This window comes from Triturus cristatus, chromosome 11 (assembly GCF_964204655.1).
Source record: "Triturus cristatus chromosome 11, aTriCri1.1, whole genome shotgun sequence".
Lineage (NCBI taxonomy): Eukaryota > Metazoa > Chordata > Amphibia > Caudata > Salamandridae > Triturus > Triturus cristatus.
In genome coordinates, this window is record NC_140594.1 from 121,095,087 (window position 1) to 121,122,922 (window position 27,836).

Genomic DNA, 27,836 nt, shown 5'->3' on the forward strand with positions numbered 1-27,836 from the left:
ATATTTGGTGGTCTACCGAAGATCACCTCGTATGGGGATAGCCCTGTTCGAGAATGTGCTACCATTCTCATGTAAAAGAGCGCAACTGGTAAGGCTACTATCCAATCGACACCTTTTTCTCTACATATTTTGGACAATCTAATTTTCAGAGTTTGATTATGGCGTTCCACGAGACCTGCTGCCTCGGGATGTCGGACACAGTGGAATTTCCATTGGTAGCCTAACAAAAGGGAAACGTGTTTCATTAGTTCGGATGAGAACGGCTGGCCGTTATCTGAGTAGACAACACGTGGTAAACCGTACCGTGGGAAGAATTCTCGAACTAACTGTTTGGCAGTAGTCGGGGCTGTGTAATCTGAAACCGGGTAGGCTTCCGTCCAACGGGAAAGAGCACAGACAACTACGAGAACATATTTGAATCCTCGACATCGTTCCATCTGGATATAATCCATCTGGAGGACTTCAAAAGCATGATCGGGAGATTGAAATCCACCCTGCTCTACGGGGATGCTTTTACCTGGATTAAACTGACAACATATCATACAGGTACGAACTTTTTGTTTAGCTGCTGCTCGCAAGTGTTTGTTGAACCAAATGTGTTGAATGCTGTCTAGCATAGCTTTTTCTCCTAGGTGCGCTGGACTATGTATTGTGTTAATGATGACTTGAACCATGGAGTCGGGAAGAAACCATATACATTTTTCCTTCGTCATCCATCCTTGATCTGTTTGGATCCCTCCTAATTCAGTCCATTTCTTTATTTCTTCTGGTGTAGCATGTGTCTGTATGTCAATTACATCAAGGGCGGGATCCTTAACTGTCATGCAATGTGTTGGTGTCGGAACTATTGTCTTTGTCGTGTCAGTTGTGTGAGTCTGATTCTGAGCAGTCTGTTTAGCTGTTCTGTCAGCTAGGTCATTACCCTGAGAAATGATATCGGTAACTTTTGTATGGGCTTTGCATTTCATAATCGATATTGCAGTAGGTAGATGAATCGCGTCTAATAGGGCTTGAATGAGGGGTCCGTGTTGGATGTGGGCACCGTGAGAAGTTAAATAACCTCTCTCTCGCCACAGTACGCCGAAGTCATGGACGACTCCGAATGCATAACGTGAATCTGTGTATATGTTGACTTTCTTATTTTTGGCTTGAATACAGGCTTGTTTCAGAGCGATGAGCTCTGCTGCTTGAGCTGACAAAGTGTTAATACAATTTGTTTCAATGACTTCAGTGTCTGTTGTGACTGCGTAAGCGGCAACTAACTCTCCTGTACTTATTCTCATACATGACCCATCTACATACAATGTTAAGTCTGGATCTGACAAAGGGATATCTGTCAAGTCTTGTCTAGGTTTCGTCGTGATAGTAATGACTTCGACACAATCATGTGCCAATGGATCTGTTCCGCCCACTGGTAACAGTGTGGCAGGATTTAACGTATTACAACGTCTGATTTCTATGTGTGGCTGAAACAATGTTAATTCGTAACCCGTGAGTCTCGCTATAGTTAAGTGTTGTGTTTGTGTGCGGTTCAAGAGAACCTCGACTGCATGTGGTACTTGTACTGTCAATTGGTGTCCTAACACTATGGCATCGCTTTGTCTGATAGCTAAAGCTGTTGCTGCCACCGATTTCAGGCACGCAGGAAGAGCCTGAGCTACTGGATCTAATGTACTAGAGAAATAAGCACATGGTTTGTGTGATCCTGCTTGTTCCTAAGTGAGTACTGACAAGGCAGTACCTTCGCGTTCTGTAACAAAGAGTGTAAACTGTTTACTGTAACATGGTGTTGCTAAGACAGGTGCTTGGCATAAAGCTTTCTTTAAGCTTTCAAAGGCGTGTGTATGTTCTTGAGTCCAAGGGAGGACAGTCGATGTGGCTGCCTCCTGTGTTGTCAACTGGATGAGTGGTTTTGCTAGAAATGCATATTGAGGGATCCACTGCCTACAGTATGAAGTGAGACCTATAAAAGCCCGCACCTCCTTTTGTGTCTTGGGTGGTGACATGTTAGCAATTAACTGGATGCGGTCGGGTGTAAGCTGCCTTCCCTCCTTGGACAGCGAGTGCCCAAGGTAAACAACTCGCTGGACACAGAATTGCAGCTTAGAAGGGGACACCTTGTGCCCCTTGTCGGCCAGAAATTTTAAAACCGTCAGTGACGCTGTTTCACATTCAGGTTCGCTTCGGGCGGTGATCAGCAGATCATCGACATATTGAAGCAAGGCAGTGTTAACTGGCATGTGGATACTGTCAAGTTCTCGTTTCAGTGCTTGGCTATAGATGCTGGGGCTTTCTGTAAATCCTTGAGGTGCGCGTGTGAATTTAAAACTTCGTCCATTTAAACTGAATCTGAACAGATATTGACTTTCCGGATCTATTGGGACGCTAAAGAAAGCATTCTTGAGATCAATTACAGTGAAGAACGTTGCTTCTGAGTCAATAGCTGTTAGTAATGAAGAGATATCTGGGACCACAGGGTATTGTGGTACAATACATTTATTTAATTCGCGCAGATCAATAACTAATCGATATACTGGTGGTGCTTTTGGATCCGTTCTTTTAAGAATCGGAATTATCGGGGAATTACATACATTGGAGTCGGTTTCAACAACCACTCCTTGTGCAATGAGCTCGTCAATGATTTGCAGTAAAGCCACAACAGCATCTGGTGGTAACTTGTATTGTCACATTCGTGGTAGTACTACTCCTGTTTTTAGTGTGACACGATATGGTGTAATATTCATGCAACCAACATCAGTGGGGCCTTGTGCCCATAAATGTGTAGGTAAATTCTGCAGTCGGTGATCCATGTCTCTGGACACGTAGTGACCTTTAAAGTCACGTAAAAATAGTCGTACTCCTTCCGGAGAACAACATATTATAGCTCCTAGAGCTTTCAATGTTTTTATACCTAACAAGTTTTCTGGACATGATTTAGTGAGCAATAAATCTGTAGTATGTGTCAATGGACCGACCGTAAGTGGAAGAGGTTGTGTTACGTCATTTATGATAGGTTTTCCTGAGAATCCAAGGGAAATATTCTGTGAGCCTGAGAGGGGTGCCCCTGTAACTTCACTGCGTCTTATAGTTGTTCTGCTTGCCCCTGTATCAAGTAAAAACTTTCTGTCTTCCCCTAATAGTTCACTATGTACATAAGGTCCCTCTTGGTCTACAGGAACCTCTATAAGGGGTAAGCCAACTTCCCTCTCTAGGCTATTTCATGTGTATCGCTGATAATCGGGATAATCTGCTTGTGCATACTGATACATCTGTTGTGTCGTTGCTTGTGTGGCAGCAATAGGCTGCGCTTGTGGTGGTGCTACGATCTGTTGTGGAGCTGCCTGTTGCGGAGCTAGTTGTTGCGGAGCTAATCTAGGTTGTGCATGCTGAGGGATTTGTTGTTGATTCTGATCCTGTCTAGGTAGACGTGGTCTTTCCTGGGTTCTACCTGTGGCAATATTATGTTTCAGGACTGGACAATCGTGTATATAATGACCTTGTTGTTTACAATAGTTGCATGTCCCTTTCGTAGGACCTGCGGAATCACCCTTTAGGTGACCATCAGCTGGAACTGACTGTGCAACAAGCATTTTCATTTTTGTATCTTTCATACGTCTTTGTTCATGTTCTTGTTCTTCTCTAATTCTATTGTGGTGATATTGTAACATTTGTAACATCTGTGATGGGGTATTACCTTGCCAGGTACTTTCGAATTTCAATACTCTATTCTTGACTTGTAGCAGAGAATTTTCAACTAATTTTGTCACAAACAGATGTGGATATGATTCACTACTGGCTTTTATGCCACTATTTATACCAAAACATTTTTCAAATCGGGAATAGAAATCACTAGTGTCTTCATCTGGCTTTTGTTTACAGGCTGATATTGCACCCCAGTCTTCCTTTTTCGTAGTTAATAAACGTGGCAGTACCTGTACTAGTAGCCCTGCTAGTGCAGTAGTCTTTTCCCCAAGCCCTGCTCCTGCAGCTCGGGCCCTCTCTTCGTTTTCTAATGCTGTCCAATCTATCTTTTGGTCTCCCACCTCCCATTCCTTTTCTTTCAGTTTCTCATAAACACCGGCGGGTAATAGGACTTTTAATATTTTCATAATGTCGGGGTAGGTATACTCTCCCATGAGTAACATGTCTTTTATCTCACGGTGGAAACCTGCTGGGTCCTTGTCATGGCTGGGTACTACTTTCTTCATTTCTAATAATTCCAGTTTAGTTATAGGCGTGTACACAAACACGCGTGTAAAGTTATTACCGTCACCTCTGATTGGGTGTACTTCGCGTAACGGGTTCTGTCTGTCTATGTGATACATTTTTCTTCCCATAATGGGAACTGGAACGTGTTCTGGGCATACGAAAGTTAAATATTGGTTTCGAAATTCTAGAATTTCTTTAATCAAATCAGTACCTGACCCTCTCCATATATTCGTGAGTAGTTCTGTCAATATGTCAGGTAAGGGTCCTGGATCGGAGTGTTGGCTTTTATATAATATAAGGAGGTGTTGAATCATGTATATACTAGCTAAACGCTGTTCGTATGGGTCAAGATTCAGAAACGTGTGTGCAAGTATATCATCATTGTATTCGCTGGGACTGTCAGCCCATTGTACTGCTGACCTGGCTAATTCTTGTTCGTCCATGGAATCAAGCATATGGTACCCCCTTCGATCTCGGAGTAATTTATCAACGGCTTGGAATAGGTGTTCCGGGGATCTTGTATTTAACATAGGGTTTGGAAAATGTCTATTGCATTCTGGACGTATCGGACGTATCGGGTCGTTAAAACCTCTGGTATTATTATGGGGTCTTCCTCTACCTACATAAGCTATCGTTTCTAATTGTTCTGATTCTTGCTCCTCCTCTTCTTCTGATTCTGCTCTGTCTGTTTCTCGTCTTTCTTTATGTATTCGTTCTACTTCCTTGCGGATCTTTCGACACATGGCGTTTATACACGCCTGTCTATCATGTTTCTCTTCTGATATGTTCTGACCCCATTTGGCAAGTCTTTGCATGGTTTCGTGATCTGCCCCGGGCCTGTCTTGATTCCTAATTACGCAATTTATGAAAAAACGTAGTAGTTGTCTTTGGACATCCACTTTCTGGTATTCCATAGCTTCGTTAATACTTTCTGGACCTCGCCCTGTTTGGACAAAGCGATATATATTGTCTAGGTTTTCAACCATTCCTGGTATCGTCATTAAATACAATGTAGCTCGTCGTATACGTAGTGATGATATGAGCAATTTGTCCTGTCTACCTGGCACTGGATCATATCTACAATCCACAAGCTGTTCTTTAAACATGTCGGATGTCGCTAATTGGGGTGTACGTTGGAGTGCTAAATCTCTAAGGGTCTGTTTATTTCGCGGCGGTGTGGCAAACATGTCTATCGTACCTCCTGTAGCACCATCTGAGGTGCTAGGCACGAAAGGATTCGTTGGACGTAGGATAGAGATTGTAGATGCGGGAAAAACTGTAGAAACGGACGGACCTGTGGGGACTTGTGTAGGAGTTTGTAGTTACGGGGATACAGACGGATGCTCTTGGTGTTGAACACCATCGGCAAGCGGTGTGGGTGGTATGGCATTAGCATACTCGGGAGCTACGTCATCTAAATAGGAGGAAAGGAAAACGTCCTTTGCTGTTTTGGGATGTGTTTTGGGATGTGCTTTTATCGGGAGCAATGGAGGAGTTAAGTCTTTTGGTATTTCCGGGGTAGCCTTAGGTGACCCTTCGGCCAGAAGAGGATACATACCATTCATAAGAGTGTTTCTTTGTCTATCTACTTGTTCTGATTTTACTCGGGTACCTTCCTCAAGTAATAGATTTTCTCGGGTTTTATTTGAATTCTCTCTACCTTTCTCTTCCTGTCTGAGCGCTTTTTCTGTTCGTCTATATGATTCTTTACGCCATAATTCAATGGCATCTTTCTGTGACTGTCTGGCTTTCTTTTTCCATAATTCTTCTTCTACTCTCATGATGCAATCTGCATCCCAGGTCCCCGCTGCGGGCCATCTCTGACTCTCTGGTAAATCCTTGGTGTAGTCCACCCATAAATCAAGAAATAATACGGCATCTAGGCCATGCTTATGATACATAAAGTACCCTGGAGTGTCCCTAGGTGGGATGGGAACAGCTTCTTCGAGTACACCTTTTCTAGTTTTGATCTGTCTTAGTTTCGAAAAGAGCGGCATTTTTAGACCTTATTACTAGAACACACTTTATACAAAGAACACAATAATGAACAGTCATTCACACCACAATATATAGAACGTATTTAAAACATTTAACACTTAACAGTTTTAACGAACGATGATAACTAATAGAAAACTAGTTACTGACATAATACTGACATTAGATAATACTTATTTATATGCAAGACATACTATATATACTGCTAAACAGTACAGATACACTGCTGAAACAGTGCAGACCGGATTTGTGTACCCAAACCCGTCTTGACCGGCACAGACTATGTGCACGTAAAATGCCTCCCCGGTAATGGTACTCACCGGGTAGCTCGGAACGGAAGGCCTCGGATCGGAACTGAAACTGGACCGGACTGGACTCGACTCGATTGGACTCGGAACTTCGGAACCTGGTGGGCCTCTGTATACCTCGGATCTTGCTCTCTCAGCTAGGCTCTGGACGGGATACTTCGCACTTCTCACCGCCTCGTCTGGGTGTTGATCGCAGCCTCAGTCGTCCCCGCTTGGCCGGAGGGAGATACAGGAAATCCTGCAGGTACGCGTTTTTGTCCGTTCAGCTGTGGCAGGAGACCGGGCCTGCAACGCACCGCCGGCGCGTGAGATGAGAAAGTGTCCCTATTCGGGCGCCAATTTATGTGGTAAATATTTCATTACCGGTACTATTTTTTATGCGGTAAAGTCTAGTAAGAATAACTCAGTAAATATAAGAGGCAGAATCCGTGGTATTAGAGGTTTTAAAAGGCTTTATTCCTATACAAAGGAATACAATTCGAATTGCAGGCTTTCTATTCCATCACCACGAAAGTTCAGGAAGGAAGGGCATACATTATTGACAGATAAGCAGTTTTATAGAAAATGCATTACAGTGAAACAGATGCAAGAGGCGTAACAGCTGATAGTACAGATAAAAGGTGCATACGTAACTAATAGAGGCGGATATATGGGCGTAACTTAGTAAACGTCATTATACATGATGTCACAAGTGGGTGGATCCATAAGAGAATCCTGCAATGTCAGCAGAAATATTTGACAGAGATGCGCGCGCAGCCGCATGACGTGTGATTGACGTGCAACTAAAGGGTGAAGGGGACTTGACATTTAGCTCTACATGTGGAGACAGAAGTCTGGGGGTCATGTCAACCTAATCCCAAATCATATCTAATATCCTATGTTTAAAGAACTGTGTTATCCAAAAGGAAAGGTCTCTAGGATAGAATCTATTCTATACTGACTGTTAGTGCGTGTACGAGCGTCTAAGTGTCTACATGAGATGCGAGGGGGTAGGAATATTCCATGGTAACGGGGGCTATGAATTACTTGCGTGAGGACAGCGAGGCCTGGCCCTTTGCACGGTAGCTGGAGGAATGTTTACCTAAACTACTAGACAGGAATGCATCGGATGAGGAGCGGAGTAGATAATCTCGAAGGTGAAATACAGTTTTTGGCAGGCAACAGGCTGGATCAGGCACCGTTAGCCGCGCAGGGAGTAGGACAAAGTTCATGGATACAGATGCAGGCTCAAACTGGAGCTTTCAGAGGCAGAAGGCAGGAAAAAGGCTTGACGACAGAATTCTGGGCCTACTCGCCTGAATCTGTAAAATGTGGAAAGTGAACCACATAAAGTCGGTGGCCTTTCATACTTAGGAATGAAATATCTGACCCATTCATGGCGGATCTGAAAGAGGACATGTTGACGGTGGACGCACATACATTTGCGTCTTCAAAACTGGAACTGGAGGGAACATACATGTACTTATAGCATGCACATGGAGCCGTTGGGGTCTACGATAGGGGACATAACTGATCACAAAATTCATATTTCCTCATCTCTTTGACTGTCGTGGCGCTCACTCGGTCCTCTCCTCGGGATGACGCTGACGTTTAAAGGGTTCCCCCTCCCATCCGTCCCCAGCCCAGATGCTAAAATGACCCTCGGGCTCGGGAGACAGGTGGGCGAGGGACGGGAAGAGTAAGCAGGGATGGATACCTGAAAGGAGACAAGGAGAGAAGATTTAGTTGCCACTCCTTTTCTCCCAAAGGCGCTAGTTCCATGTTCTGCTTGGGTTTTTGGATCGGGTGGAACCCGCTCTACAGAGCCCTTCTGACCCAAAACAGAACGTTACCCCCTCCCTAGGGTCTTTTTACACCCAAATAACCACATATATACGTACCACCTAAGGACAGGGAATTCCTATTATATACCTCACAGCCTCGCAATCTCAGCAACCACAGTCTCGCGGCCTTAGGCAGACCCAGAATCTCCTACCCATTCGGCAGCGACACACAAAGTCTCGCGGTCTCAGTCAGACCCAGAATCTCCTACCCATTCGGCAGCGACACACACACGATCTCGCGACCTCAGTCAGGTCCAGAATCTCCTACCCATTCGGCAGCGACACACAAAGTCTCGCGGTCTCAGTCAGACCCAGAATCTCCTACCCATTCGGCAGCGACACACAAAGTCTCGCGGTCTCAGTCAGACCCAGAATCTCCTACCCATTCGGCAGCGACACACACACACGATCTCGCGACCTCAGTCAGGTCCAGAATCTCCTACCCATTCGGCAGCGACACACAAAGTCTCGCGGTCTCAGTCAGACCCAGAATCTCCTACCCATTCGGCAGCGACACACAAAGTCTCGCGGTCTCAGTCAGACCCAGAATCTCCTACCCATTCGGCAGCGACACACACGATCTCGCGGCCTCAGTCAGACCCAGAATCTCCTACCTACCCGGCAGCCTTAGAACAGGGGAATCGGGGTTACCATATATCAGATCACACAAAGACTATTAGTTGAGCACAACCTGTTCTCTAGTTCGAGGGGCTTGTTTTCCCCCTCATCCATTTACCACTTACCTGACCAGGATTAACCTCTGTTCATTTTAAGGAAACTCTGACTAAAGAATAGGCTATCCTCCTATACAAAAGTACACAACACATGCTAACGTACAATAAGCTAAATACTTTATTTAAATGCCACATGCACATTTACGGAACACATCATACATATATAACCTGCAAGGAAAGTAAAAGATTAAGTTATACACTTCAAAGAAAAAGGGATCGACTTCACCTTGAGGGTACGTCGCCTGTACTCAATGGTCATCTAGGTTCCCTTCTCGTCTATGCCTCGGCTTAGCCTGGAAGTCACCCCTCTGCAGTTGTGGGTCTGCTCCCTTCTCCCTCTCCGAGTCACTGGAACCTCGTCCTTATCGGCTACCCTCTCCTCTTTGGATTCAAGTTCATCATCAGTCTTCCCTGGAATAAGTAATAGCTCTTCTGCTAACGGCCAGATGCCGCCTATGGTCTAGAAGCAAGTGCCCTTATCTCACTCAGACTTTCACTAATATAGAAGTGCATTCCCTCATGGAAATTTCCAGCTCGAAACCTGCCGCCCACCAAATTCCTGTACCTCCCCGTACCAAGGACACTTTCCCAGCCGGCCGGCCTGATGTAGTGTCTTCGGCATGAAGAAAAATACAATCCTTCGATAAGGGCCGGCCTGAGCCGGTTCTCTCCGAGCGAATAACACCTCATAACTAAAACATCCCCCTCCCTCTGGAAAGGTCCCGGGCTGCCGGAGCAGAAAGAAAGATGGAGTCTCTCCCGTTTGAGGCCTACCAGGCCTGAATTCAACACAGCTCCATGAAACAACCTCACTATAGGGCAAATTATCCTCAAGGCTAACGAATCTATCCCCTAGGCTATGTGTGTAAGCCCTGAGCTAAGGGTAGGAGCACGGGATGGTGTCACAAATGTCTAATAGATAGGCCCTACTCACTACTCCAGTCCTTAGACTCGGATGGAAAGAGACTGAAGTCATATGGATTGCTCTGCAACACCGGAAGGCCGGGAAAATCGAGCAGTACATTCCCCCCACCGGTGTCCCTTGTGTACCTGCCTGGTTGTCACTCTCCCCGGGTTGGGTGTGGCTTGAATCAGAGGTCCGGATGAGTGCTTGTTCTCGAGGGACGGGGGGTGTTTCCGCCCTCGTGCCGGCGAACAGGCCGTGAGGATCAAGAAGGTGATGCTGAAGTCCCTTAGTAGGCGCTTCTACTCCAGACCCGGGAATCCGAGGGGTCGAGGAGCGCCTATAGGGTGCTAGACTGGCTGGGAAAGTAGTTTGAAACAACGGAGCGGGTAGGAGCCCCCTCTAACCACTGGCAGCGCTGCCACTCAAGACCCAGGAATCCGTGGGGTCGAGGAGCGCCGTGGTAGCGGTCAGGAGGGGTGCTTCCTGTTGTGAGGCGAGACAGCAAACGCTCCAGACGGGGAACGGAGGGCACTCGTTACCCCTCCGTATGTGGCGGAGTACACCAGAGCGGTTGCCGGTTCAACGCGGGACAAGGTTTCTAGGCTTCAGGAGGCGTGGGTCGGTGCTTCTGGCGAGTCGGGTCGTTCGTAGAACAGAACGCGCGGCAGAGGTCTATGAAGCGGGTCAGGGGCCGTTGGTCTGCATCGGGTTTCTGAAGCGAATCATTGGCGCCGCCTCCCTGCTAATTCCGGCTTTAATCCTGCCGCGCTCATGGTCACGTGGGGCTACTCGGAACCGCTATGCTTGACGGGAGTTGTAGTTTCCGCGAGCTTCTCCTTCGGCTCGCGGACCACTCCGTCTTGTCCACGATCATGACAGCACATCCCCCTTCCCACCGCATCCACCAACTGGAGAGGGGCCGCGCTTGTCGGGACAGCGGCGGTGGAAGGCCGCCACAAGGCGAGTCGCGTGCACCGCCGTCGCGGGTTCCCAAGAGTTCTCCTCCGGACCGTACCCAGTCCACGACAGGAGGTACCACAACCTGCCCCTGATCAGTTTCGAATCGAGGATCTTCTTCACCACGTATTCCTGTTCGTGGTGTACCCAGACAGGGTCAGGGGCCTTGCGGACCGGACAAAAGGAAGGCTTCAGCAGGGAGACGTGAAACACGGGGTGTATGCGCAGGTGGTTGGGCAGTCGCAGTTGCACGGCCACGGGGTTCACCCGGCGCACCACTGGATACGGACCGATGTACTTTGGTGTGAAAGCGCTGGGTTTCTTGAATCGTATGTGTCTGGTGGACAACCACACTCTATCCCCCTTTTTGTACTCCGGAGGGGCTCGACGATGCTTATCAGCCTGAGCCTTGTACCGTGTTTTAGCTAAGTGCAGGTGGTCCCTAGCTTGTTTGAGGGATGTGTGGATGGTTTTGATTCTGTCCTGTACCTCGGGAAGGTTGCTACGTGCCCTCGGGAGAAGGAACGGGAGAAAACGGGGATGGTGCCCTGAAGCAAGAAAAAATGGGGAATGGTGCGTGGAGGAGTGCCTAGAGTTGTTGTACGCTATCTCCGCCACCCAGAGCCAGTCCACCCAGGAGTCCTCAGCCTGATCCACGTAACAGCGTAGATACTGCTTCAGGGTTTGGTTCAGTCTCTCCGTTTGGCCGTCCGTTTGGGGATGAAAACTGGTGGACAAAGCGGAGTGTATGCCCAGTTCCTCACACCAGACTCTCCAAAAACGGGCGGTGAATTGCGATCCCCTGTCTGATATTATTCCCAGGGGAAGGCCGTGTAGCCTGACCACGTGGACCAATAGGAGCTTAGCCAGAGCTCCGGCTGAGGGCACTTGCTGGCATGCTATAAAATGTCCCATTTTCGTGAGGTAGTCGATGACGACGACTATGGCCGTACAGCCTTGGTCTGTGGGCAGGCCTACCACGAAGTCAATGGAGATGTTCTCCCACGGGTACTTCGGGGTTGGAAGAGGCATCAGGAGGCCTTGCGGTTTGCGATGGTCGGCCTTCATTTGGGCGCAGACAGCGCATTTCCGTACCCAGGTCAGGACATCGGGGCGAACAGACGGCCACCAGCATTGTCTTAACACTAACTCCAGTGTTTTGGCCCCTCCCATGTGCCCGGCACAGGGTGCGTCATGGCACCATTCAAAGATGATTTTGCGTAGCCGAAGAGTAGGGAGCAATACTCGAGAGCCGCACATGGGAAGGCCATCGTAGAGTCGCCATTCTTTGTGTCGCTTCAACCATGCCGACCAGGCAAACGTTTGTATCCCTTTCCTGATGTTCTGCAGAAATGACTCGGTCTTCAGACTACCCACTACTTGTTCTGGCGACAATATCGGTTGGATGGGGGTCTCGGCCGTGAGGTTAGGGACATCCTGCCGAGACAATGCGTCCGCCTTCCGGTTTTGTGCGCCTGGCCGAAAGGTAACGAGAAAGTGGTACTCCGCAAAAAAGAGCATCCATCTTTTTTGACGGGGCGTGAGATGACGTGCAGAACGGAGGAACTGAAGATTGCGGTGATCCGTGAACACCGTCACTTGGTGTTGCGCGCCCAGCAACCAGTGCCGCCACTCAAGGAACGCTTCTCGTATTGCGAGTAATTCCTTTTCGGAGATGGTGTAGTTCAGTTCGGCCGGGCACAGCTTCCGTGACATGAAGGCGACCGGGTGCAGCCGTCCCGTGTCGGGTTGTCGCTGGGATCGGATCGCGCCGACCGCTACGTCGGAGGCATCTGCTTCCACGATAAACGGGAGGTCGGGTTGAGCATGGCGTAGGACGGGAGCGGAGGTGAAGGCTTCCTTGAGCTGTTCAAACGCCGATTGGGCCTCAGGAGACCAGACAAAGGGAACCCCTTTTCGCGTCAACCTGGTGAGGGGGGTTACCAACTGGGAGAAATGGTGGATGAATCTGCGGTAGAAGTTCGAGAAGCCGAGAAAGCTTTGGACCTCTTTCACCGACCTGGGCTGGGGCCACTCCGCCACTGCTTGGACTTTGCGATGGGTCATCACCTGCCCTGCAGGGGTCAACATCACGCCAAGGAATTCCACCGATGTTACATGAAACTCGCATTTTGTGAGTTTACAGAATAGATGATGGTCTTTCAGGGCTTGCAGGACCGACGTCACGTGGTGTATATGGTCTTGGAGGTTGGACGAGAATACAAGGATGTCGTCAATATACACCACAACGTACTTATCCAAGAAGTCTCTCAGCACCTCGTTGAGGAAGAACTGGAAGGCAGCCGGGGCGTTACATAGCCCGAAGGGCATGACCAGATATTCATATAGGCCGAACCGGGTTTTGAAGGCTGTCTTCCATTCATCCCCACTTCTTATGCGCACTAGGTGGTATGCTCCTCGGAGGTCCAATTTGGTGTAAATGTTCGCTCCCCGTACCTGTTCCAGGAGCACCGGAATCAGTGGAAGTGGGTATTGGTTTTTCACGGTCAGCGCATTGAGGGCGCGATGGTCTATGCAACAGCGGAGTTCGCCGTTGGTCTTCGGGATAAAGAAGAGGGGGGACGCCGCTGGGGATCTGGATGGTCGGATGAAGCCCAGCTTCAGGAATTCGTCCAGATAGTTACGGAGGTGTTGGGTTTCTGGGCCCGTGAGGGCGTAGATTCTGCTGCAAGGGATGGTCGCCCCCGGTATCAGGTCGATGCGGCAGTCATATTGCCGATGGGGAGGCAATTGATCGGCTCGTTGTTTGTCGAAGACGTCCGAGAATGGGGAGTACCAGTGTGGAAGAGTGGTATCTTTTTCGGCGGCCGTGGCCACACGTTGTGGGGGGGTGGCGTCGGTTTCCAGGTGCCCTCTCGACGTCTTGCACTGTCGACTACAGAAGGCGGAGTTGAACCATATCGAGTTGGTGGCCCACTTTATGAGGGGTTCATGCATTCTCAACCAGGGCAGCCCCAAGATGAGGTTGCAGCGTGGAGCGTGTATAACGTTGCAGGAGAGCCACTCGCCGTGGTCTTCCCCTATGGTAACCCATAGAGAAGGGGTTTGATGCGTAATGGGACCTGCGTCTAACTCTTTGCCGTCCACCGCATAAACGAGTTCAGGTTGGTCCTTAAGTATCAGCGGTATTTCCAGCCTTTCGGCTTCGGTTCTGTCGATGAAACAACCGGTGGCTCCGGAGTCGACCATGGCGCGAACTAGACGGGGAACGTGGTTCACCTCCACGTATAAGGATACAAAAAAGTGGTTAGGCTCGTTGGTAACGTCGGATTCTGTAGAAGGGATCGTCAGGTGGCTTGAAGTGGTCCCCTCCTGAACCTTCAAGCCTTGGGGTTTTCCGGCGTTTCGTCGTTGGTAAGAGCGGCCGCTTGGTTGGGGCGTGGGCGACCGGTCTTGGGACGTACGGGACATTCTCGGAGGAAGTGACCTTTCTTGCCGCAATAGAGGCAAAGACCCTGCTTGCGACGATGGTCTCGCTCGCTGAGGGTTAGGGAGGCTCTCACCGTCCCTACGTCCATTGGCTCGGGGTGAGTCGTACCGGGTTCGGAGGTACGAGGAGTGTTGTATGCTGCAAGGGGTTTGTCCTTGCGCCCGTGGTCCCCTTTACGTACCCTCATCCGATATTCCAAGCGGGAGGCCAATTCGATCATGGCCACGCAGGTGCGGGGTTGGGGGTCGATCTGGGCGATCACATCCTTCAGTTCGTCCGTGAGCCCTCGGTAGAAGATCGCGGCTTGCTTGGCTTCGGGCCAGTCGGTTTCGGCCACCAGGCGTCGAAAGGCGTTGACGTAGCAGAGGAACCCGGTGTTGCCTTGCCGGAGTTCAAGGAGGTCGCCGTCGGCGGAGTAGGTGTCTGCTCGACGATCAAAGGTTTTTTCGAACTTCATTCGAAAGGAGTCCCAGTCGTACAAGAGGGCATCATCTCTCCGGACTATCGGAACGGCCCATTGTGCTGCGTCCCCGGCTAGGTAGGAGATGAGGAAGGCTACCCTTGCTTGGTTGGTTAGGAAAAGTTTAGGCTTGCATTGAAAATGCAGAAGCACCTGGGTCAAGAACACCTGCACCTTCTGTAGTTCCCCGTGGTAACGCTCAGGGGGAGCCAAGGGGACGTGTGCCGGCATCTCAACCACCACTTGGGACGGGTGTGAAGGGTGCGTGTTTCCAGCATCAAAGGGGTTTCTCTGGAGGCGGTCAAAACGGGCATGTAACGCTGCCGTTTCCGCCCGAGAGGAAGCCAGCTCCACCTGGACTAAGGCCAGAGCGGCGACCACGTCGTCTAACGAGGCCATCTCTATGTCAGCGTTATCAGGAGGAGGAAAATCCGTGGGCCAATGATTCTGTCGTGGCGCTCACTCGGTCCTCTCCTCGGGATGACGCTGACGTTTAAAGGGTTCCCCCTCCCATCCGTCCCCAGCCCGGATGCTAAAATGACCCTCGGGCTCGGGAGACAGGTGGGCGAGGGACGGGAAGAGTAAGCAGGGATGGATACCTGAAAGGAGATAAGGAGAGAAGATTTAGTTGCCACTCCTTTTCTCCCAAAGGCGCTAGTTCCCCCCACCGGTGTCCCTTGTGTACCTGCCTGGTTGTCACTCTCCCCGGGTTGGGTGTGGCTTGAATCAGAGGTCCGGATGAGTGCTTGTTCTCGAGGGACGGGGGGTGTTTCCGCCCTCGTGCCGGCGAACAGGCCGTGAGGATCAAGAAGGTGATGCTGAAGTCCCTTAGTAGGCGCTTCTACTCCAGACCCGGGAATCCGAGGGGTCGAGGAGCGCCTATAGGGTGCTAGACTGGCTGGGAAAGTAGTTTGAAACAACGGAGCGGGTAGGAGCCCCCTCTAACCACTGGCAGCGCTGCCACTCAAGACCCAGGAATCCGTGGGGTCGAGGAGCGCCGTGGTAGCGGTCAGGAGGGGTGCTTCCTGTTGTGAGGCGAGACAGCAAACGCTCCAGACGGGGAACGGAGGGCACTCGTTACCCCTCCGTATGTGGCGGAGTACACCAGAGCGGTTGCCGGTTCAACGCGGGACAAGGTTTCTAGGCTTCAGGAGGCGTGGGTCGGTGCTTCTGGCGAGTCGGGTCGTTCGTAGAACAGAACGCGCGGCAGAGGTCTATGAAGCGGGTCAGGGGCCGTTGGTCTGCATCGGGTTTCTGAAGCGAATCATTGGCGCCGCCTCCCTGCTAATTCCGGCTTTAATCCTGCCGCGCTCATGGTCACGTGGGGCTACTCGGAACCGCTATGCTTGACGGGAGTTGTAGTTTCCGCGAGCTTCTCCTTCGGCTCGCGGACCACTCCGTCTTGTCCACGATCATGACATTGACATATGGCCGGATAATGCTCAGTTATCCAGAAAACAGTCGGCCTTTACGCTAGTCATGCTTTTGTGTCTATCTGCCTGCAGACGTTCTTCGGATGTGAGGGTCCTGGATCTTACAGGCAGAGTGTTCACTCCAGAAGGAGTTTCTTTTACCATTACTGGCAGGACAAAAACTTTTTCACATTGCATAGAGTATAATGCTTTTTCTAACAATGCTAACCTGTGTGTAGTTCAATGCCTAAAAGCATACGAGGAATGTACACAACCCTTACGACCGGAGGGTTCAACACAATTGTTGATTGCATTACAAAAACCGTATTAACCAGGTGGTTAAAATCAGTCATGAAAGAAGCGGGAATTGATATCCAAGTTTTTGGTGCTCATTGTGTATGTGGAGCAATGGCCGCCAAGTCTTTTATGTTATGTTCAACCATTCAAGATATTATGAAATCTGCTGAATAATAATAATAATAATATTATAATATAATAATAATAAAATAATAAATAATATAATAATAATCTGAATCTACATTTAAACAATTTTATTATAAACCAGTGGGCGATATAACTACTGTGGTGTTTAACAAGCGTTAAACTAGCAATAATCGGAGCCTCCGTCCTGTAATAGAATAAAACATTTGCTAGCATCAACACCAAGAATTTTCACTTCTATTAAGGACACGAAGGCGAGGATTATCCCACCCGATTGTAATACAATTGTAGTTGTAATTGTCGTAATGATAACCCACCCGTATTTATTATGCAGTTGTTTACAGATATTACAGGTTTTCCTTTTGATTTATTCTAGGTTCAGAAAAGAAAGAAGATTGATTCTGTCTTCTTCTGGTCGGAAGTATTTCAACAGCGTTTCCAGTTCCTGGTTGAGATGTTGATCTCATGTTGGATGATCGACGAAAGTGGTCTTGTTTGATGATTATGTTACGCACTTTGGATTAAAGACAATGGGAGCAAAGAAAGAGGCTCTTGGAAAGGAGATGGTGGCTCTTATGGGGTCTACTGGGACATGATTGGTGGCGAAGCATCATGGGAAATGTAGTTTGTTTACAATGTTAAAACGTTTTCATTGGCTGCTGTGAGTTTTACAGTAAAGAGAGAGAAGCAATAATCCTCGCCTCCTTGTCCTTAACCTCTTCAATGCCCATGACGAGATAGTCTCGTCATGGAGCACGGTTGCGCTGTGCCCATGACGCGACTATCTCGTCATGGACCCCGCCCGCTAATGAAAGGCCCGGCACAGGAGGGGGAAAGGGCGGGGCACTGAAGGGGTTAATAGAATTGAAAATTCTTGGTGTGAATGCTAGCAAATGTTTTATTGGTCTGCAGAGGAAACTAAATTCTTTAGCAACCTATAATAAGAAGAACCAGCTTCACATTAACTTGGAAAAGACCAATATTTTGGTTTTTGGGAAAAAGGTAAAGAAATTCTGCTGACACTTAGACACATGGGAGGTGGAGCAAGTCGACCAATATAAATATTTGGGTTTGATCTTCAAGAGGAATCTGAATGGGGGCACACATTGGGATGGCATTAAGCAGAAGGCCCTATTGCAGGCCGGTTGTTTATCAAGATTTAATAGTAGGTTTGGGGGGGCTTTCCCATATTCCACTACTAAAGCCTTATAAAGGGAAGATAGCTCCGTTGGGTTTGTATGGAGGAGAGGTTTTTTCCCTTGATCCGACTTATGAATGGGACAGATTAGAAGGGACAGTGCTTAGAAGGCTTTTATCACTTTCCCAAGACACCATGGTTCAGGCCATAAGGAGAGAGTGCAATCCGGTCTCCTGGAACCTGATGGCCTTTACTCGTGCCCTAAGATATTTTAATATACTCTCAGAGGACGATGAGGTGTCTAAAGTCTACAAATTGTGTTGGGAAGAGATTCAATGTAGTAAAAGAAGGTGGGCAAAGGACGTAAGAATTAGATTAATTGCTCTTAGAACATCCATTCAAACAGTGGTACAATCACATCTTTGCCCCCTTCCCAGGTAAGTGTGAATTGAAATAGTCTGTTGCTTTGTTGTAGTGAGAAGGGAGTGTCAAGTAGTTAAGATGGGACCCTTTTATTGATTTTAATTGTTAAACAATTTTAGAATGTTTAATGGACAATCGTCTAAATAAACGTGTTTTCTACCTTTTCTACCTACCTGATTTAAAAAAATGTATACAGATCATTTCATGTTAAACTTCTATTTAAGAACCATGTCCAGACTTTCGCAAAACGTTAAAAGGTGAGCAGATGCCTGTATTTTTCTCGGGCGGGGGAGGGTGTTGTGTTCTATTTGCATATAATCGGGTTCAGCTAGGGTAGTCCGTCTTTTGTTTCCAATGCTAGTTTTAACTCTTTTTTTCACCACGCCTTCGCCTCCTCCCATTCCAAGCTGGCCGACCCTAGGAAAACTCGTTTTGGGCCTTTGTAATTTGTTGTTTATGGTGGTCACGTGCACCAGTACGTCCTGCGCGTGATAGCGCAGGGCTATTCGAACGGAAATACGTCACTCTCTCCAGCCTGTCTGGCCTATCGGAGCGTAAAGCCGCCGGAAGTTTGGAGGCGAGGGTTCGCGGTGGATTGTTACGGCGCTGCGCGTCAGCGGCGGAGGGTCTGAAGGGAGGAGGCGGGGCTGGAGGCGGAGCAGAAGATGGAGCGGCTGGGAGCTTGAACCGGGGCAGGTGAGAGGGCTTTGAGAATGAGAGCAGGTTTTGTTCTTCGCCTGTATGTAGCTGCTGGGGACTACCAGTTGTTAGGGGAGGAGAAGGGGGAGGTATGTTAAAATCGGTTTTGAGAGTTGGCGCAGGAGGCTGAAGATGGAACGGCTGTTAAGAGTAACAAGGATGGGGACCAGTTAGTAGGGACAGACTCACTAGGCAGACACCACTTTTCAAAGTTGAGAATGTTTGTTCAACTTTTTTTGTATTACTTTTTAGCCTATAAGTATCCTTCCCTCCGTCATATATTAATTCAGATTCAACATTACGTCTTAAATTTCTGCAGTGTCTCCCACTTTATTGTTCCCAATTGCTAGCATGTGTGCTGACGGGTCTTTGAAAGGTGGCGATTGCTGAATGCGATGCAGTGAATTTGACTCTAGAGGCATAGTGTAAAGTAATGGGACTGGGGCACAGTGAAACTGCGAGAAGGCAGGGACGTAAAATAATTTGAGACAGGAGCAAGGCGAAAAGAGGAAGAAACGCTAGTGCTAGGTGAAAGAGGAGTGAGAGTCGGGCAATGTGAAGGGATGAAGATGAGACCAGGTGAAAGGTTACTAAGGCAGGGACCAGGTGTGCTAAGTCTTTGTTATAGTGGGCAGCCACCTCGTTTTCTGCTTGACTGCACTGCTTTTTGTGGTGTCTACCCTGTTTTATTACATGTCTCTGAAGACGATGCAGGCTAAAGAGTTTACATATCCTTGATACAAAATAATTTGCTCAGAGCGTGGATTATCTGTTAGGGGGATGTGAGACAGACGGGCTGGGATGCCTTTAGTGTTCGTGGATGATCCTCGCACAGTTCTGCACAAGATGGCCAACTGTAGTGTAAAGGTGCTAGAACGAGGCATGCGTTAATTTGATTGGTAACTGGGCGGAAGGCACAGAAAGTGGTCTTCAAAACACAGCTTTAGGAACGTGTATCTTTAGAGATGCTAAGAAGGTATGTGACTGACCAGGGGTGCAACTAGACTCAAACGTCTGGTGGAGGGAGGACTAGCACTTCAAACAGAAGCAGAACCATTTTCAGAATAAGTGCTTAATGGCTTTTGCTGGAGCATGGACGTGTTGCTGTGTCCTTACACTGGTCATTTTTGCAGGTGCTACTTTTTTTGTTTAAGCACATTACTAGAGTACTTATGTTTTTAGTGATTAAGCAGAGTTTCCTGTATCTCAGTCTTCGGGTGTAATGCTTTGATAATCCCCACCACTATTCGTATGGACCTTTGATGGTCGCTGAAGAGACATAAGGAGCAATCATCTACATAAACAACATATCGTTAAAGATTTACTATTAAGTCAATGAAGAGTTAGTGTGAGTGAATTGGTTTTGTTTGCAAATCTTCTAAGTTTTAATCTATTTATTTATTAGAAATTAATCTCTTAGATTTCAGCATTAAAAGTTAATATAATCCATCAACCGCTATTGATTATAAAAAAGAACAAAATGTTAGTCAAAATCACTGTTGAAATAGTAATAATACAACAAGCGTGTTCCATAAAGTATACTACCTATTATAAGTAGAATTTAGAGTAAGAGATGAAAGGTGTCACTTCAGAAACCCATAAAGAGTGCTGATGAGAGAAAGATCAATGCGTAAGCATGAAGCCCTTGCATTATAGCTGGAAAGTATCCATAGCTCAAAATAACAGCAGATAATTAAAGTAATACTCTAAGAAAGCAGTCTCACATGACGAAAGGCATCAGAAACTCAAAGCTGAGACTCTGGTTAAAGAGTTGGGGAAGGAATTTGTAAGATCTGTTCCTCTGGGTCCGAGGTCTAGGCTTTGTGCTCTAAACTACTCTAGGAACACACACTATTATAAATACACAAATTCTATGTTGCAAAACAATTTTTCATCTTCTTTACCCACCACTAGAATATCAGCTGAACCCTGGGAATAGGTTCTACCCAGCTCTCTCACCACAGCATGATAGACTTTCAGACACAAGTCCAAGGAACGCTACAATGTTTTTTTCTTGAGGTCCAAAACTTCTTCCCGTTAATCATTCGTCCTGTCGTTATCTTCTCCTTCCGATGAGAACATCACTATCAATTGTCTAATACAAAACAAGTGTCACTAACAGTAGCCTTCTGAAGTTGCATGATCTGTGCTCAGAGAAGAATAACAACTTGCACAAACAACTATTCAATGTGAAAAACAGGCCTTTCTGTGTTAATGCGTTTTTCCAGTTAACATGGCAACAGCAGTTAGGCTAACTTAATTCAGCACTTTATTCACGTGCGTGCAGGCGTATAATGCGTAAGTATGGTTGCCTACTACAAATGTTATAATTTTAACCTGTATTATTTTAAACTTGTGCACAATATTAAAATGCGTTTTCAATAGCAGATAGAATTTGCTGCATCAGCTATCTACCTCGGGCACCCCTCCCCCATGTTCCTCCTTCATTACTTTACTGCCTGTCGATGTGCTCCCCCGTGTTCCTCCTTCATTACTTTACTGCCTGTCACTGCGCTTCCCCCACCCTCTGTTGTGGGTGTGCGCTTCCCCCCCCCCACCCTCTGTTGTGGGTGTGCGCTTCCCCCCCACCCTCTGTTGTGGGTGTGCGCTTCCCCCCCACCCTCTGTTTTGGGTGTGCGCTTCCCCCCCACCCTCTGTTTTGGGTGTGCGCTTCCCCCCCACCCTCTGTTTTGGGTGTGCGCTTCCCCCCCACCCTCTGTTGTGGGTGTGCGCTTCCCCCCCCACCCTCTGTTGTGGGTGCGCGCTTCCCCCCCACCCTCTGTTGTGGGTGCGCGCTTCCCCCCCACCCTCTGTTGTGGGTGCGCGCTCCCCCCCCACCCTCTGTTGTGGGTGCGCGCTTCCCCCCCCACCCTCTGTTGTGGGTGCGCGCTTCCCCCCCCACCCTCTGTTGTGGGTGCGCGCTTCCCCCCCCACCCTCTGTTGTGGGTGCGCGCTTCCCCCCCACCCTCTGTTGTGGGTGCGCGCTTCCCCCCCCCACCCTCTGTTGTGGGTGCGTGCTTCCCCCCCACCCTCTGTTGTGGGTGCGCGCTTCCCCCCCCCCCCACCCTCTGTTGTGGGTGCGCGCTTCCCCCCCCCACCCTCTGTTGTGGGTGCGCGCTTTCACCCTCTGTTGTGGGTGCGCGCTTTCACCCTCTGTTGTGGGTGCGCGCTTTCACCCTCTGTTGTGGGTGCGCGCTTTCACCCTCTGTTGTGGGTGCGCGCTTTCACCCTCTGTTGTGGGTGCGCGCTTCCCCCCTCTGTTGTGGGTGCGCGCTTCCCCCCTCTGTTGTGGGTGCGCGCTTCCCCCCTCTGTTGTGGGTGTGCTCTCCCCCCCCCCCTGTTGTGGGTGTGCTCTCCCCCGTTGTGGGTGTGCTCTCCCCCCTCTGTTGTGGGTGTGCTCTCCCCCCCCTCTGTTGTGGGTGTGCTCTCCCCCCCCTCTGTTGTGGGTGTGCTCTCCCCCCCCCTCTGTTGTGGGTGTGCTCTCCCCCCCCCCTCTGTTGTGGGTGTGCTCTCCCCCCCCCCTCTGTTGTGGGTGTGCTCTTCCCCCCCCTCTGTTGTGGGTGTGCTCTTCCCCCCCCCTCTGTTGTGGGTGTGCTCTTCCCCCCCCCTCTGTTGTGGGTGTGCTCTTCCCCCCCCTCTGTTGTGGGTGTGCTCTCCCCCCCCCCTGTTGTGGGTGTGGTCTCCCCCCCCCCCTCTGTTGTGGGTGTGGTCTCCCCCCCCCTCTGTTGTGGGTGTGGTCTCCCCCCCCCCCCCCCTCTGTTGTGGGTGTGCTCTCCCCCCCCTCTGTTGTGGGTGTGCTCTCCCCCCCTCTGTTGTGGGTGTGCTCTCCCCCCCCTCTGTTGTGGGTGTGCTCTCCCCCCCCCCTCTGTTGTGGGTGTGCTCTCCCCCCCCCTCTGTTGTGGGTGTGCTCTCCCCCCCCCCCTCTGTTGTGGGTGTGCTCTCCCCCCCCCCCTCTGTTGTGGGTGTGCTCTCCCCCCCCCCCTCTGTTGTGGGTGTGCTCTCCCCCCCCCTGTTGTGGGTGTGCTCTCCCCCCCTCTGTTGTGGGTGTGCTCTCCCCCCCTCTGTTGTGGGTGTGGTCTCCCCCCCCCCCTCTGTTGTGGGTGTGGTCTCCCCCCCCCCCCTCTGTTGTGGGTGTGCTCTCCCCCCCCCTCTGTTGTGGGTGTGCTCTTCCTCCCCCCCCCCTCTGTTGTGGGTGTGCTCTCCCCCCCCCCCCTCTGTTGTGGGTGTGCTCTCCCCCCCCCCCCTCTGTTGTGGGTGTGCTCTCCCCCCCCCCCCCTCTGTTGTGGGTGTGCTCTCCCCCCCCCTCTGTTGTGGGTGTGCTCTCCCCCCCCCCTCTGTTGTGGGTGTGCTCTCCCCCCCCCCTCTGTTGTGGGTGTGCTCTCCCCCCCCCCCCTCTGTTGTGGGTGTGCTCTCCCCCCCCCCCTCTGTTGTGGGTGTGCTCTCCCCCCCCCCCTCTGTTGTGGGTGTGCTCCCCCCCCCCTCTGTTGTGGGTGTGCTCTCCCCCCCCCCCCTCTGTTGTGGGTGTGCTCTCCCCCCCCCTCTGTTGTGGGTGTGCTCTCCCCCCCCCTCTGTTGTGGGTGTGCTCTCCCCCCCCCTCTGTTGTGGGTGTGCTCTCCCCCCCCCCTCTGTTGTGGGTGTGCTCTCCCCCCCCCCCCCTCTGTTGTGGGTGTGCTCTCCCCCCCCTCTGTTGTGGGTGTGCTCTCCCCCCCCTCTGTTGTGGGTGTGCTCTCCCCCCCTCTGTTGTGGGTGTGCTCTCCCCCCCCTCTGTTGTGGGTGTGCTCCCCCCCCCTCTGTTGTGGGTGTGCTCTCCCCCCCCTCTGTTGTGGGTGTGCTCTCCCCCCCCTCTGTTGTGGGTGTGCTCTCCCCCCCCTCTGTTGTGGGTGTGCTCTCCCCCCCCCCCCTCTGTTGTGGGTGTGCTCTCCCCCCCCTCTGTTGTGGGTGTGCTCTCCCCCCCCTCCCTGTTGTGGGTGTGCTCTCCCCCCCCCCTCTGTTGTGGGTGTGCTCTCCCCCCCCCCTCTGTTGTGGGTGTGCTCTCCCCCCCCCCTCTGTTGTGGGTGTGCTTCCCCCCCCCCCCTCTGTTGTGGGTGTGCTCTCCCCCCCCCCTCTGTTGTGGGTGTGCTCTCCCCCCCCCCCTCTGTTGTGGGTGTGCTCTCCCCCCCCCCCTCTGTTGTGGGTGTGCTCTCCCCCCCCCTCTGTTGTGGGTGTGCTCTCCCCCCCCTCTGTTGTGGGTGTGCTCTCCCCCCCCCTCTGTTGTGGGTGTGCTCTCCCCCCCCCTCTGTTGTGGGTGTGCTCTCCCCCCCCCCTCTGTTGTGGGTGTGCTCTCCCCCCCCCTCTGTTGTGGGTGTGCTCTCCCCCCCCCTCTGTTGTGGGTGTGCTCTCCCCCCCCTCTGTTGTGGGTGTGCTCTCCCCCCCCTCTGTTGTGGGTGTGCTCTCCCCCCCCCCTCTGTTGTGGGTGTGCTCTCCCCCCCCCCCCCCTCTGTTGTGGGTGTGCTCTCCCCCCCCCCCCCCTTAGTTGTGGGTGTGCTCTCCCCCCCCCCCTCTGTTGTGGGTGTGCTCTCCCCCCCTCTGTTGTGGGTGTGCTCTCCCCCCCCTCTGTTGTGGGTGTGCTCTCCCCCCCCCCTCTGTTGTGGGTGTGCTCTCCCCCCCCTCTGTTGTGGGTGTGCTCTCCCCCCCCCTCTGTTGTGGGTGTGCTCTCCCCCCCCCTCTGTTGTGGGGTGTGCTCTCCCCCCCCCTCTGTTGTGGGTGTGCTCTCCCCCCCCCCTCTGTTGTGGGTGTGCTCTCCCCCCCCCTCTGTTGTGGGTGTGCTCTCCCCCCCCCTCTGTTGTGGGTGTGCTCTCCCCCCCCCCCCTGTTGTGGGTGTGCTCTCCCCCCCCTCTGTTGTGGGTGTGCTCTCCCCCCCCCCCTGTTGTGGGTGTGCTCTCCCCCCCCCCCCCCCCTCAGTTGTGGGTGTGCTCTTCCACATCCGTCCGTTGTGGGTGTGCTCCCCCCCCGGTTGTGGGTGTGCTCTCTCCCCCCTCCCCCAGTTGTGGGTGTGCTCTCTCCCCCCCCCCTCAGTTGTGGGTGTGCACCCCCCCCCCCCTCAGTTGTGGTGTGCTCTCCCCCCCCTCAGTTGTGGTGTGCTCTCCCCCCCCCCCTCAGTTGTGGTGTGCTCTCCCCCCCCCTCAGTTGTGGTGTGCTCTCCCCCCCCACCTCAGTTGTGGTGTGCTCCCCCCCCACCTCAGTTGTGGTGTGCTCTCTCCCCCCCCCTCAGTTGTGGTGTGCTCTCCCCCCCCCCCCCCCAGTTGTGGGTGTGCTCTTCCACATCTGTCCGTTGTGGGTGTGCTCCCTCCCCCCCTCCCCCAGTTGTGGGTGTGCTCCCTCCCCCCCCTCCCCCAGTTGTGGGTGAGCTCTCCCCCCCCCTCCCCCAGTTGTGGGTGAGCTCTCCCCCCCCCCCCCCCCAGTTGTGGGTGAGCTCTCCCCCCCCCCCTCCCCCAGTTGTGGGTGAGCTCCTCCCCCAGTTGTGGGTGAGCTCTCCCCCCTCCCTCCCCCAGTTGTGGGTGAGCTCCTCCCCCAGTTGTGGGTGAGCTCTCCCCCCTCCCCCAGTTGTGGGTGAGCTCTCCCCCCTCCCCCAGTTGTAGGTGAGCTCTCCCCCCTCCCCCAGTTGTGGGTGAGCTCTCCCCCCTCCCCCAGTTGTGGGTGAGCTCTCCCCCCCTCCCTCCCCCAGTTGTTGGTGAGCTCTCTTCCCCCCCCCTCTCCCTCAGTTGTGGGTGTGCTCTTCCACCTCCGTCCGTTGTGGGCGTGCTCCCCCCCCCCCCAGTTGTGGGTGTGCTCTCTCCCCCCCCCCCTCCCCCAGTTGTGGGTGTGCTCTCTCCCCCCCTCCCCCAGTTGTGGGTGAGCTCTCTTCCCTCCCCCCCCCTCCCCCAGTTGTGGGTGAGCTCTCTCCCCCCCTCCCCCAGTTGTGGGTGAGCTCTCTCTCCCCCCCCTCCCCCAGTTGTGGGTGAGCTCTCTCCCCCCCCCTCCCCCAGTTGTGGGTGAGCTCTCTCCCCCCCCTCCCCAGTTGTGGGTGAACTCTCTCCCCCCCCCCCCAGTTGTGGGTGAGCTCTCTCCCCCCCCTCCCCCAGTTGTGGGTGAGCTCTCTCCCCCCCCCTCCCCCAGTTGTGGGTGAGCTCTCTCCCCCCCCCTCCCCCAGTTGTGGGTGAGCTCTCTCCCCCCCCTCCCCCAGTTGTGGTGTGCTCTCCCCCCCCTCCCCCAGTTGTGGTGTGCTCTCCCCCCCCACCTCAGTTGTGGTGTGCTCCCCCCCACCTCAGTTGTGGTGTGCTCTCTCCCCCCCCTCAGTTGTGGTGTGCTCTCCCCCCCCCCCCCCAGTTGTGGGTGTGCTCTTCCACATCTGTCCGTTGTGGGTGTGCTCCCCCCCCAGTTGTGGGTGTGCTCTCTCCCCCCCCCCCCCCAGTTGTGGGTGTGCTCTCTCCCCCCCCCCCCAGTTGTGGGTGTGCTCTCTCCCCCCCCCTCCCCCAGTTGTGGGTGTGCTCTCTCCCCCCTCTCAGTTGTGGGTGTGCTCTTCCACATCCGTCCGTTGTGGGTGTGCTCCCCCCCAGTTGTGGGTGTGCTCTCCCCCCCTCCCTCCCCCAGTTGTTGGTGAGCTCTCTTCCCCCCCCCCCCCCCCTCTCCCTCAGTTGTGGGTGTGCTCTTCCACCTCCGTCCGTTGTGGGCGTGCTCCCCCCCCCCCAGTTGTGGGTGTGCTCTCTCCCCCCCCCTCCCCCAGTTGTGGGTGTGCTCTCTCCCCCCCTCCCCCAGTTGTGGGTGAGCTCTCTTCCCCCCCCCCCCTCCCCCAGTTGTGGGTGAGCTCTCTCCCCCCCTCCCCCAGTTGTGGGTGAGCTCTCTCCCCCCCCCTCCCCCAGTTGTGGGTGAGCTCTCTCCCCCCCCCTCCCCCAGTTGTGGGTGAGCTCTCCCCCCCCCCTCCCCCAGTTGTGGGTGAGCTCTCCCCCAGTTGTGGGTGAGCTCTCCCCCAGTTGTGGGTGAGCTCTCCCCCAGTTGTGGGTGAGCTCTCCCCCACCTCCCGGTGAGCTCTCCCCCCCCACCTCCCCCAGTTGTGGGTGAGCTCCTCCCCCAGTTGTGGGTGAGCTCTCCCCCCCACCTCCCCCAGTTGTGGGTGAGCTCCTCCCCCAGTTGTGGGTGAGCTCTCCCCCCCCCTCCCCCAGTTGTGGGTGAGCTCTCCCCCCCCCTCCCCCAGTTGTGGGTGAGCTCCTCCCCCAGTTGTGGGTGAGCTCTCCCCCCCCCCCTCCCCCAGTTGTGGGTGAGCTCTCCCCCCCCCCTCCCCCAGTTGTGGGTGAGCTCTCCCCCCCCCCCTCCCCCAGTTGTGGGTGAGCTCTCCCCCCCCCCCCCCTCCCCCAGTTGTGGGTGAGCTCTCCCCCCCCCTCCCCCAGTTGTGGGTGAGCTCTCCCCCCCCCTCCCCCAGTTGTGGGTGAGCTCTCCCCCCCCCCCCCCAGTTGTGGGTGAGCTCTCCCCCCCCCCTCCCCCAGTTGTGGGTGAGCTCCTCCCCCAGTTGTGGGTGAGCTCTCCCCCCTCCCTCCCCCAGTTGTGGGTGAGCTCCTCCCCCAGTTGTGGGTGAGCTCTCCCCCCTCCCCCAGTTGTGGGTGAGCTCTCCCCCCTCCCCCAGTTGTAGGTGAGCTCTCCCCCCTCCCCCAGTTGTGGGTGAGCTCTCCCCCTCCCCCAGTTGTGGGTGAGCTCTCCCCCCCTCCCTCCCCCAGTTGTTGGTGAGCTCTCTTCCCCCCCCCCCCCTCTCCCTCAGTTGTGGGTGTGCTCTTCCACCTCCGTCCGTTGTGGGCGTGCTCCCCCCCCCCCAGTTGTGGGTGTGCTCTCTCCCCCCCCCCTCCCCCAGTTGTGGGTGTGCTCTCTCCCCC

General features: G+C 52.6%; 1 protein-coding gene across 1 annotated transcript in view; it reads left to right on the plus strand.

Moving 5' to 3' along the window:
- Nucleotides 1-18,829: 18,829 nt before the first annotated feature.
- Nucleotides 18,830-27,836, plus strand: part of PRR14L (proline rich 14 like) — a 405,768-nt gene continuing 396,761 nt past the window's right edge. Inside the window, exon 1 of the mRNA XM_085636172.1 lies at nucleotides 18,830-18,954. The gene's annotated coding sequence lies outside the window, so the exon portion shown is untranslated. The remainder of the gene's footprint in view (nucleotides 18,955-27,836) is intronic.